Below are 12457 nucleotides of genomic sequence, written 5' to 3'. Positions count from 1 at the left end.
TATGTATGTATATGTATGTGTGTGTATGTGTGGGCCTGTGTATGTGTTGTGTGCTTGTGTGTGTCTGTGTGTATGTATTTGTGTGTGTGTGCTTGTGTGTGTGTGTGCTTGTGTGTGTGTTGCATGCAGGTATGTGGGTGCATGTGTGTACATATGTGTATGAAGGCTGGAAGTTGATGGTCTATGTCTTTCTCAATCACTGTTCCTCTTATGTCTTGACATAGAGTCTCCGTGGACCTGGAGGCATACTCCCTCTGGCCTCTGGGCTGGTCAGCAAGACTCAGGGATCCCCCTCTCCCCACCTCCCAGCACCAACATTACAGATGCATATCACCAGCTCAGCTTATTTTATGGGTTTGGGGATCAAATACAGGTCCTACTGTGCGTGTTGCAAGGTCAATAGATTGAGCTAGAGGGCTGGGTAGAGGCCCAGCCATTAATCTATTTTAAATCACTAATGCTAAAGAGAAAGCTTGACACATACAGGGGAGGGAGGACCAATGTGGGCAGAGCTTGCGTCTGAGTGAACTCAGAACTAAACTCATGGTGTTCCCCCTGCCTCTGTCTTCTGACTACTGGGATTACAGTCACAAGCTACCAGGCCTGGTAGATCCATTGCATTAGATATCAATGAGCATTGCATTAGATACAAGACATGCATACATTTCCTAGGGATCACTTAACATGAAAATTCTTATTCCGAAATCCTTGAGCTGAAGTCTAAGGATCTTCAGCCTCTAGTAACCCCTGTATGATGCTAACTAAGATTGAAGGGCCACAGCTCCCATTGTGTAGCAGTGGGCCTGGGTCTCCACCTCAACCACAGCAAACAGGGAACAGGAAAGAGCCCAAGTGGCCCTGAGTGACTGACTCCCCTTTTCTCCTGGGGGTGGCAGTTACAGGTATTACCACAAACATGCAAGAGATACATAGTCCATCCTGTACATTTGACACAGAGACACAAAGGTCAGCTCCCTCCTCTGTCCTTGTAGGAAGAGCCTTGGGGGAAATCTGCTTGAACAGAAGAAGGCTTTCCCTCTGAGAATGGTAAGGCTGAAAGCATCATTTACACAGCACTATGCAGTGTTACAAGGGGATCCTGTACTGAGAGACTCCCTCCAGTGCTGGCTCAGATCTGAATGCTTTCCTTCAGGGGAACATGGCTGGAGACTGAGGTCGTGACCTTGCCTGGTCACACTGCCCCTGTGGGGCTCACACTGAGCTGGGAGTGCTGAGTCATGGCAGGCTGCTCTGGCTTGGTCTCTCTGACCAGAATTCTCTGCACAACTGTATGAGAGGGCTCACACTGCAGGGAGGGCACACAGGTCCTCCTCCTTCAGAATGAGAGAAGCATCACAAGCACACACACACACACACAACACACACATACCTACACATACATACATACATATACACACTTAGACATACACAGACACACACAGCACACACACACACACACAACACACACATACCTACACATACATACATACATATACACACTTAGACATACACAGACACACACAGCACACACACACACACACAACACACACATACCTACACATACATACATACATATACACACTTAGACATACACAGACACACACAGCACACACACACACACACAACACACACATACCTACACATACATACATACATATACACACTTAGACATACACAGACACACACAGCACACACACACACACACATAGACACACATAGCATACATATAGAGCACACACACATTTACATAATACACACAGACACAGACATATTCACATAGACACAGCACACACATATACACAGAGACACACAGTGCACACACACACACACACATACACAGAGACACACATAAACACACGACATCATTGACTGAATGAATCAAATCTCTCAGTTCATGTTTTTGTGTTCAGCTTTGTGTACAGCTTTCCAACTATTACTTTTGTCATGTTTCTATGTATTTCTTAATTTCTGAGTTGGCTTGCAATATGAAAAAGATTTGTTTTCATGTGTATGTGTGTGTTGTTTATATGTGTGGAGCTGCATATGCACTCGCGTGCAGGTATACACAGAGGTCAGAGGACAACATTGCTTGTGGTTCCTCAGGAGCCATGCACCTTGGTTTCTAAGATTTCTCATTGGTCTAGAGCTTGCCAAATAGTCTAAGTCGGTTAGTCAGAGATCCCCAGGGATCCCCCACCCCCATTTCTGCCTTCTCAATACTGAGACTGTAAGCCACCACACCTGGCTTTTTATGTGGATTCAAACTCTGGGGAATCAAATTCAGGTCCTTAGGCTTGCAAGGCAAACACTTAACCATCTGAGCTACACCCAAGACCTACATGTAAGTTTTAAATACAGTATATGCTCTACCGTGGAAATGGTTTTATGAACAATGATATTAAGTACCAGCAATATTAGGGCCACCGTTTATAGACGCTGAGGCAACCTAGCAGAATTCCACCCACCATCTGATGTCAGAGAGTGATGTTAAAATGGACAAAGGCCGAGAGAGTGATGGACGTGGTGGAAGAACAGTCAGGTTACCAGTTGAATTGAATAAATGCTTAAAGAAAACCTAGTTGTCAGCACCCACGTTCTTAGGATTACTTCTTAGCCCCATTAGCAGACAAGATACCCAACTTTGAAGGTAGTTCTGGGAACTCGACTGTGGTTGAAAGAACTTGGCAGTGCTGTCACCCTTTGTATCCTCACCTCTTCCTCCTGGTCTCGTCTCAGTCAGACCAACAGAACTTGAGATAAAAAGAAAGTCCAAGATGCCTTCTTTCAGCAACTACCAGTAAGGGAGATGGGGGGAACCATGGCTTTAAGTAGAGCACCTAACAGACTCTGCTTACTAGATTCTCTGTCCTGGATCCTTCTGAAGGGAGCTGTTTCGCTGTCTCTGCTGGTCAGTCTTCTGTCCTTTCCAGATGTTTATTCCTAGTTGGTTTCACAGAATGAACCTGGTGATCCCTGGGCCGCTGCCAATGCCTCTTCATACTTCCGCATACTTCAGTTCGTTTCTGGTTGTGTGTGGCTCTTGTGAAACCCCAACAGGTTCATACTTGAGGTCTCTATCTCAAGTCATCTTCCTCTTAGAATGTTCTACACTGAGAAGCTTCTGTTCACTTGGTCTAGAAGCCCCCACTGTCTACACTAGGGTTTCCCCATTAGTCAAAACTTTACCCCTGACCTTTCAAGCATGCATCTGTTGCAGGTACCATCTGCCTGGCCGTGGTTCTAGAAAATAGTTGTACTAGATTATTAAAGAAGGTGTGACCAGGAGGGAACCATATATGCCAGTATAGAAGCAAGGACTTCAGTCCTTGGCACATAGTGTAAGAAGTAGAGGCAAGGAGAGCCATGCTCAGGCTGTTTGGGCCACAGACTTGGATCTATGAACTGGGGGAGACTATAGCCTTCAGCAGGGTGTGGCTCCATGGCCCTTCACTCCCACAGATCTGAACAGTGCTTGGTGTGTGTGGCACGTTCAAGTTTTGCTCGTGGAACTCTCTACACTTTACATTTTAAGACTTACACGTTCTTACACTTTAACACTTACATTTTAACGGTTACTTCGCACACTTAACGTTTCATGTCCCCTCAGTAGAACCTTCTAGTGCAAGACCCCATTATCTTGTATTTCTTTGATTGCTACAATAGTGTCACACTTGAGATTCCTGTCTCAAGTTCTCTTTAAGAATCTTCTGCATGGGCTGGAGAGATGGCTCAGTGGTTGAGAGCACACTGACTGCTGTTCCAGAGAATTCCCAGCAACCACATGGTGGCTCACAATCACTTGTAGTGGGATCTGATGCCCTCTTCTGGTGTGTCTGAAGACAGCTACAGTGTACTTACATATAAATGAAATAAATATATCTTTTTTTAAAAAGATGTATGTTTTATATACTACAACCTCGACAGTTCCCGTGAAGCCATCTGCTGTCTAGCTCAGCAGTGTCTGCAATCCATTAGTCAAAACCTCATTTCTGAGCTTTTGAACATGGCTCTGAGACCCTTCTACAACCACTCCTCAGTCTGCTGCCTATACAAGTCAGGTGACTCACAGCTGTCCCAGTGAGCTGGTCCTGTTCGCTAGTGATGCCTGTTACCACAACCTCCCTTCTGAAAAACCCATGCTTTTCCTGAGTTTTCAGATTTTGTGTTGAGACACTGATCGCTGTAGGCAGGCGCTTTCCTTAGCTGTGGTAATGGGTTCAGTGCTTTCCCTTTGACGGTGTGTCTTATCTCCAAAATAGTTAGTTCAGTATGTGGAGTTGCTTGCTTTCATGTCCATACTAATAAGGTAGTTAGACATATCAGACTCAGGAATGTACATGCGCCCAGCACTGTGTTGATGATAGTGCAGATACTTTTAACTCCAAATTTCAGAATGACTGGGGAAACTCTGATAAACATAAGTAAACTGGGGCTCAGATACAAAGTTAGCCTGAGATCATGTCTAGACTGAGATCTGGCTCCCTCCAAAGCCGGCCCTCCCTCCTTCATCACAGCCCAGAGGGTTTTCACTGGATCATAAGCTATTTGTACTACATGTGCCTGAGCCAGGACACAGCAGGGCCGAAGTGTGTGCTGGGTACACGCTGGTGTGAATAGAAGTAAAGGAACCTGAGTGCACCTTGAGGAGAGTCTGTCCAGAGTCTCAGAATGGATGTTCCCACATAGCCACTGCAGTTAGGAGCTGAAAGGAGGGTGTGTGTGGTATCTCTGCCTCTGTACCACACGTACTCTTTGCTGATGGAAGATGTCAGCCTTCCCCGGAGGGTATAGTGTGGAGCTACCGGGGGAAAGTCATAAACCTTTCTCCTGAAGCTACTCATGTTGGATGTTCTCTGAACAGCCCCAATTCACACAAGCCAGAGCAGAAGTCCATCCTGGATTCCTTTCCTTAGGATCCACAGCCCTGTAATCTCTAGTTTTATCTCCTGCATGATGCTGTTTCCAGCCTTGCTCCTCTGCTTTGTTGAAACTATCCTGGTACAGAGCCCTGTGCTGCTTCTCTGCAAATCATCTTTAACATCTTGCCTGCTGTTCCTCTGGCTTCAACTGACCTGGCTTCACACCACTCTCCCCATTATAACTGATGTTTCTAAACTACAAAAACAATTTCTCAAAAGTGAGGACCTGTGTGTGGCAGGGATCTGCAGCCTCCCACCCCATTCTTCTCCCTTGTCAAGTGTCATTGCTCTTCATTTTTTATTTAATGAACTCTGAACTTCTGAACCCATAGTTTGGGTCTTTTGTAGCTTCCATACCATTTGGACCACATCTCCGGAGTTGCCTCTCTATCATCCCCACTTCAATGAGCATGAGCTGCTCTCAGGGCCTGTTACAATCCAGGTCACCTTGTCTTTCCACTTGCCCTTCTGCCTTTCTTACGTGAAACACCAACCACCATGATCTCTTGTCTCTTTAAGCTGTAGTCAGTGCTTGCTTTTCCTGGCTCCCAGTGCAGAGTTAGTGAAGAGTCCTTCTTCCCATTCACAACTGAGGAGTGTGACATCGCCACCCTTACTCTTATAGCTTGATGCTCCAGAGCCGTGTGCACTTCCCTTCTGCATGGCAGGGAGAATACCACCCTTCAAGGACATGGGCTGGGCTGAGTCCATCCTGTGCTCTCAGCAGCCAAACCTCTGGCACAAGCCAGGTCTCCAAATCTGTTTTTATGACTCATGACTCTAGAAATGTGTCAACACATGAACCAGGAAATGGATTACTAGTCAGTTCATAAGATGAAATATGAATGACCATCAAAAGCATGACTAGGAATACATGAGTGATTCCTGGGCCCTTGTCATGCAAAGTCTTTTAAGTTGCTGACGTTGAAATGGTATGTGCTTGAGCACTGATCTACCTCTCTGAGAAGTGAGTCTTCATGGTTAAAATCCTCCTCTGAGTTAAGAAGAATGTGTTTTTACCTGTTTTGACTCAGACACTCTTGAAGGTGTCATTGGTATTCGGAGGGAGCCTGTGCACATTCAGAGGTAGGTCCTCTTGCCAAGAATGTTGGATTTCTTAGGCTGTGTTTGATTAGAGGTTTACACTGGAAAAAGTAACAACCTTTACAGGCATACCAACTCATCACTCACCTAACTTGCCCCTAGTGAAAGCATACATACAGAACATACTGCTACACTCACCAGTGACCATTGAAACAGCCTTATCAATAACACATTTAAGAAGTCTGAGTTCTCAACTTGGGAATCATGGCAAGGTTAAGGGAGAGAGAGGGAAGAATTATCGATCTGTTGGATGGATTTCTCTTAATACCCCTCAATTCTTTCTACTACCCATCTAAGTATCACCTTTCATCTCCAGCATTTGTATCTTAAAGTCACCTCTTAAACATTAAGAAATGGGTCCTGGTTTTAAATACAGTATTCTCATTCTCACTTTAAAAACACTATAGGAAGATGGTGAGGGTGGCAGAAATTTAATAAACAATTTAGGACTAAAAATAATGAATGAATCTTTGAGCTCTTACTCTTGGCTCAAACTCTGAGCTATAGAGCTATTTTCTTGGAAATTCCATTATTTCCCAATTATTCCTAGTCATCAAAATATTATTTATTTTGTTTGTTCATTCATTCTGCAAGAATTTAACACTTTTTTGCCTTTTAAACATATAAGGATGTGTGTGAAAAGGTTCAAGCACTGAAACACATACCATTCACTAGAGGAGGTGATGGGCATTACATTGTTTTTATACCCAGCACAACAGATACCTTAATATTGAAATAGTTCGCATTTATTCATGGATGCTTATCCATTTCAATGATAAAGTTCAATATTACCTGGTTCATGAGTTTCACTTATTCCAAAAGACAGTGAGCAAGAACAAGGATCTGGTCTTCACATCTACATTGCCTGTGTCTGACATAGTGGCTGGGTGCACTTGAATGAGTACAATCAATAAAGAAGACTGGATGTTTCCAGGAGAAAGAGAGATTAGTGTCAATTCAAAGAGTCAAAGAAGTATTTGTAAATTTCTTGTAGTAAAGAAGAAACCTAGAGGGGAAAAATGCTAACAAGGGAGAAATCACCAGGCAGAAGTGTGGGTTGGTGAAGAATGTTCAGTATTCTCCTTTGGCTGGGTAATAGGGTTCATCATTGAAAAACTGGAGTTTTTCAATGACACAGAACCACCACACAGGGACTTCTCAGATGTGCCAATGTCTTGGCTCCAGCACAAGCCAATCAAATCAGAGCCTTCAGGGGAAGCATGTGCTTGAACCCAAGTCTTGCTCGTTTTAAAAAAAAGCTCTTAATTTGTTTCTAATGTCTATTGGGTACAAATCACTGGGATACCACAAAGGCAGAACAAGACCAGGCTGAGGATACCTTAGTATTAAATCTTATAAGTGGATGGAAGTCAAACTGAGAAGATTTACCTTTCATTGAGCAGAAAGAATGAAGGTTTGTGGAGCTGGTGGACTGAGGCCATGGGAGATTATCTGGAGGATTTTGAATTTGGATGAACAGCAGATGAGTCTAGATTAACCTGCACCTTGGTTTTCCATCAGGTAAAATTCACACAGCTGTTATATGTGAAGAGGTGATGAGTGACTGGAAGTGGGAAGGATTCTGGACTTGCTGCTTGGGTGGAGAAACATGGAAGAAACAGTGAATTCTGGGGTTGATACAAGCCTACTGGCTGCCTGAACCAACAGGGAGGAAGGAGGACTTTCCGGAGAAGGGTCAGAACAAGAGCAGACATGTGGTCATAAAGTTTATCTAAACAGTAAGGTGACAGTGGATAGGACCCAGAGGTTGAGGGTTTGATGGAGGATAAGAGGCACTAATGCTCACAGAAGTGAGCTTTGGAGAAGAAGAGTCACCTGCTTCAATGAATAGAGCCACTGCCAGCACACTAATGCACAACTTAGACACTGGGATACAATGGACCTGCAAGGCATTTGCTCCATGGGCTCTATGCTCATGTGAAATGATCAGATCAGATCATAGTGAAGAGAGATGGGAATGTAGATCAGTTAGAGGAGTCCTTGCCTAGCATGACAAAGCCTTGGGTTTCATTCCTAGCACCACAGAAACTGGGCCTGGTAGCGTGTCCCTGATTCTGGAACTTGAGTGGCAAAGGGAAGAAGTTCATAGGTGCAAAGTCATCTTTGACTATACAGGTAGCTAGGGGCCAGCCTAGGCTATATAGGTAGCTGGGTGCCAGCCTAAGCTTAATAGCTAGCTAGGGCCAGCCTAGGCTACTTGAGATTCTTCCGTGAGACAAACAAGTTAGACAAGAACTCACATTCAGAGTTGTGAATATAGGTGCTTTGGTGGAAGAAGGCCAAAGGAACTAGGACATGAGACATACCACAGATGGGAGGCAACAAGTTTGAAGAAAGACTTTCTCCTTCAGAGAGTCCCAAGTCTGGAGTTGTGTTTTGTTCCACCTGTTATACTTCACAGGTAGTGAGCAGCCTGGATACTGCTGGCTAAGTGTGGAAGAAGTGAGTCCCCCTGTCTGGGGGCACTACAAGCCTTAATGGTAAAGGTCACTGTCGCAGGAGATTGCAGACCTCACATCGGGAACATAAACACTCTCGAGCCACAGAAGGTGGCTTCTTGGGGTCACAGCTTACTCATCGGCTTGTGCAATCTCTAACGGAGCATGCAGAAGAGCCCACTGGCCTGCTAGCTGGTTTGAGAAGAGATATAATTTAGCATCACTGCCCAACAATTACTCCCATTTTCCTCATCTGTAAAATGAGAGGTTTAGATGAAATGACCTCCAGGTTGTCTTCCAGCCTGGTGCCTGGTGAAGGTGAAAGTCTGAAAGTTCACAGACATCTTCACTGAGTTTTGAATGTTGAACTACCTACATACAAACACTCGGTACCAGGGCAATATCCTCAAAGCTCTGTGCTTTAAAGGAACCTGCCTGATTTAAAATAAATTGCCCTGTGAACATACACAACCTAAATTCTGCTGGGAGAAATCCCTAGGGGTCTGGAGAATCAGCCATGGTAATTGATAGGCAATGGATTGAACAGTGAAACAGACCATCTAGAAAATGATTAGGAATGTCTTAAGTCAAGGTCACAGATTGCTCTGTGAATACTGAGAGAAAAGAGGCTTCTCTTCTGTCAGGATGCTGAGGTACTGTGACTCCTCAAGGAGCTCAGGTGAACTCAGCAGTATGCAGACAGTCCCTTTTATTCCTCTCACATATTGGAACAAAGAGCTGGAGAGATGGCCCAACAATTGGGAGCACTGGCTGCCCCTCCAGAGAACCCAGGTTCGATTCCAACTATTAGCCACCACAATGAGTGGTACCTTCATTTCAAGTGGACCCAACAACCCCTTCTGGCCTCCACAGGCACTGAATACACACACACACACACACACACACACACACACACACACATACACACACACGGCACACAGACATACATTCAGGAAAAATACCCAAGTACATAAAATAAAATATTCTTTTAAAAAGTTAAAATGAAAAATAAGAGTTAAATTATAAACTTTTATGAACTAATCTACATATCCAGGCCCACAGTGCCCTGCGTGGCACAGAGGAATGATGACAGCAAGGGATTGTGGGTACTGAGGCATAATCAGCACACCTTTCCCGATAGAAACAACGGAGAAGGCTGCTTAGATCTGCTTTCTAGAGCCACCCAGCAGGTATCTCCACTTCAAAGCAAGGTGTGATGGAAGTGGTCCTCAGAGGATGGACTTCTGTGGGTACTCTGGGTCCCAGCCCACTGTCTCCAAAAGAGGGGGCTGAAGGAAGAGCATACTTTTCCGAAGACACTGGCCTAGGCCCTTCCCAGTAGGTCTCTCCCTACATCTTTTTGGATGGCCCAGTGTGTGGCCTTCAGTTTCTGCTTCCAGGTTTCTGTCTTGACTTCTCTTCCTAAAAGACTATAACCCATAAGCTAAATAAACTTGTTGGTGAATTCTGAACAGCACCCTGGAGCAGAGCTAGATCCTGCAAAGGGTGGCAGTTCCCATCACAGCCAAGCACAAGGTGTCATCAGTCTTCCAGGGACTTATCAGCTCCTGGGAAGGTATCTACCCCAAACACACACTCAGAGGCAGACACAGTGACCAGAGTGACAGACACATCACAGACTCATCGAGATCTTGTTAGGTCTAGAGAGGATGAGGTTCAGGGACTGCAGAATTGGTCAGGCTTTACCAGGCTGGAAAATCCAAGTCTGGGCCAGCCTGGGGAAACGGATAATGAGGTGCTAATAGGAAAAGCAAAGACTGGCTTTCCCGGAAGGGCCATTGCAATGAGGTGGGGCAAGAAGCCTTCCCCAACCTCACAGGACCTCACAGGGAGAGGCGGGACCAGAGGGTGATCAAGTTCAAGGGCTGGAGGTGGGAATCTGGAGGGAAGCAGGCCACACTGCCCGATCCTCCCAGCAGCCTGGGCTACAATGATAGGTGCCTTGGAAGCTCAGGTTGAATAATGCATGCAAGCTGTTGGTGGTTAGCCTCACTCTGGTTCCCAGGGTAGCAGAGGAGCTTCTGAGAGCAGGAGGTACGTGATGTTCCCTCCCCTCTCATTTCCAACAGCCTTGAGGTTTCTCTCCATCCCAACTCGAGCAGAATGCAGCCAGTTTATAGTTTATGGGGGTTTCCTGCACACCCATCCACGTTTTCCACTGAGGTCTGTGCTTTTTCCTAGACCCACCCGGATTCCAGAGCACGGCTTACTTGCATGCCAAGTTTAGACTCTTTGTTACTCCTTTCTCCAACTGAAAGAGAAGGGTTACCTTCCCAGGGCTTCTGTATATTCTTCCAGGACCAAACAAACAAACAAGGCTACTAAGTAATTAGAAGAATAACATTTAACTCCTTTTGCATGGTAAACAATCTTGCCTCTAGAAATAAACTAGCCAATCAGTTCTCTCCCATCTCAGGTCTTGTGTGTCAGTTTCAGCAGCTATGCAGTATGATACAGTGTGAGAGTGAGTGTGTATGTGCGGCAAACTTGGTGTCATTCCTCAGGCCTGTTATTATTGTTATCAAGTGAAACAGGGTCCCTCACCAGCCTGGAACACTGCACATATGCTAGACTAGCTAATCAAGAGCTCCCCTGACCCCCCCCCCTCCTCTCATGGGAATCGTCTCTCTCTGTCTCCCAGGCACTGGGATTATATACTCGTCACCATGCCCTGACTTTTTGTTTGTTCCTTTGTTTCTTCCTGAGGATTCTGGGGACTAAACTCATGCCCTCATGTTTCAGGGCAAGCACTTTACCAACAAGCCATGTCCCAGCCGTGTGATGCCCTTCATAGGTTAAAGAGCACTTCTTAAGTAAGGGTTGGTAACTTAGACACCAGAATTCAGAATTTCTTTATGAAATTTTAGGCAGACCATTTAATAGGGGAATTGGTTCCTTTATTAGGATTCACTTTCTGGTCATGTGAAGCCATCCATTCCCTGTCAGTTCATGGAACACAGACAGACGTGCTACTGACCCCTTTACTAAAATCATCACAGGTGGCTCATCACCCCTGAGGTAGGCACTTCTCTGGGATGTTTGGAATGGGAAGGAGAGATAGCTCATCAAGATGAAACCCCACTTGGACCTTCTTCCTCCAACATCTGCCTTCTCCCTGAAACCAACTCACAGAACATGCACACTGTCGGCTTGTTGAGAAGATGGTGGTGAGGGGGAAGGCTGGGGCTCAGAGTGCCTAGGGAAGTCTATACTCTGAGGATCACTTCCACCCCACCTGAAGCACCTCGGGTGCCTGGAGTCCACATCAGGAATGCCTGGACCTCAAGGATCAAAACCTCTGCATGGGGTCAGGTTGTCTGTCTCATCAGAATGAGCCTCTGCGGCCCCTCCTCCACGGCCTGCGGGGACCACCTCTGTCATCTCAGAAACCCTCTCATCTCTGCAGAATTCTAAACATGCCTGCCATACATTTGTACTCTCTGTCCTGTCAGGAATTTCCCGAAATATGCATTATGAGCTTGATTAACTTCAGGCCTTCCGTCCGTCCGTCCGTCCGTCCGTCCTTTTCATCCTTCTTGCCTTCCTTTCTTCAAAAGCATGTCAATATCTGGCCTAGGCACACTTTGAGCTGATAACCCCTCTGTCCCTCTCTCCTGAGAGCTGGGAGGCTATGGATCGCCACATCCAGACCCCCTTTGTCTTTTTCTAATAAAATAAAATAAACAAAAAACTATGATTACATTTTAAAGCTGTCTATGTAGTTTTCCAGTTTGCTATTGCTTATGTTCTGCTGAGAGTCTGCATTGCCACAATCAAGTGCTGAAAATCCAGAAGACAGAGCCGCCAACAGGAACTGGAAGCTGTAGGAAGGCCCATGGCCCCTGAGGAGTTGGCAAGAAACTCTTGTTCTCATCGCCTCCACATTAGGAACTTTCAGGTCCTGTTGGTGTTCAAAGGCTGCCGACCTTATGAAGGATTTTTTTTTTTTTTTTT

The 12457-nt window shown here is 45.5% G+C and overlaps 1 protein-coding gene across 10 annotated transcripts in view; it reads right to left on the bottom strand.

Annotated features, from left to right (window-relative positions):
* Positions 1 to 12457, bottom strand: part of Kcnj15 (potassium voltage-gated channel subfamily J member 15) — a 43045-nt gene that overhangs the window by 20019 nt on the left and 10569 nt on the right. The window lies entirely within an intron of this gene.

The sequence above is a fragment of the Mus caroli genome, chromosome 16 (assembly GCF_900094665.2).
Source record: "Mus caroli chromosome 16, CAROLI_EIJ_v1.1, whole genome shotgun sequence".
NCBI lineage: Eukaryota > Metazoa > Chordata > Mammalia > Rodentia > Muridae > Mus > Mus caroli.
The sequence above is the reverse complement of the archived record's forward strand: the minus strand, read 5'-3'. Positions and strand labels throughout refer to the sequence as shown.